Below are 736 nucleotides of genomic sequence, written 5' to 3'. Positions count from 1 at the left end.
AAACCAGTGGTAGAGGAAACGTTGTTCCTTACCATCCATCATCTGAAACCAGTGGTAGAGGAAACGTTGCTCCTTACCATCCATCATCTGAAACCAGTGGTAGAGGAAAATGGAAAAAGCGTTTTTTTTGACGCAAAATTAATAGAAAAATGTCCGATTGTGCTTATTTCGTCGGAAAACTCAAAATTGAGACATTATAGCATTGACGAAAAACATTATGTCACTATAAATGCTAAAAAAATGAAATTTCGATAACCCAGAGTAAAACATCGTCTGAAACCAGTGATGGAAGAAACGTTGCTCTTTACCATCCATCGTCTGAAACCAGTGATGGAAGAAACGTTGCTCCTTACCATCCATCGTCTGAAACCAGTGGTGGAAAAAACGTAGTTCTTTACCATCTATCGTCTGAAACCAGTAATGGAAGAAACGTTGCTTCTTACCATCCATCATCTGAAACCAGTAGTTGAAGAAACGTTGCTCTTTACCATCCATCGTCTGAAACCAGTGATGGAAGAAACGTTGCTCCTTACCACCCATCGTCTGAAACCAGTGGTGAAAGAAACGTAGTTCCTTACCATTCATCGTCTGAAACCAGTGATGGAAGAAACGTTGCTTCTTACCATCCATCGTCTGAAACCAGTGGTGGAAGAAACGTAGTTCCTTACCATCCATCGTCTGAAACTAGTGATGGAAGAAACGTTGCTCCTTACCATCCATCATCTGAAACCAGTGG

At 41.0% G+C, this 736-nt stretch overlaps 1 protein-coding gene across 1 annotated transcript in view; it reads left to right on the top strand.

Annotated features, from left to right (window-relative positions):
* The window catches only part of LOC106471915 (glutenin, high molecular weight subunit DY10-like), a 2306-nt gene that overhangs the window by 753 nt on the left and 817 nt on the right, over nt 1-736 (top strand). The window lies entirely within an intron of this gene.

The sequence above is a fragment of the Limulus polyphemus genome, unplaced genomic scaffold, assembly GCF_000517525.1.
Source record: "Limulus polyphemus unplaced genomic scaffold, Limulus_polyphemus-2.1.2 Scaffold4960, whole genome shotgun sequence".
Classification (NCBI taxonomy): Eukaryota; Metazoa; Arthropoda; class Merostomata; order Xiphosura; family Limulidae; genus Limulus; species Limulus polyphemus.
The sequence above is the reverse complement of the archived record's forward strand: the minus strand, read 5'-3'. Positions and strand labels throughout refer to the sequence as shown.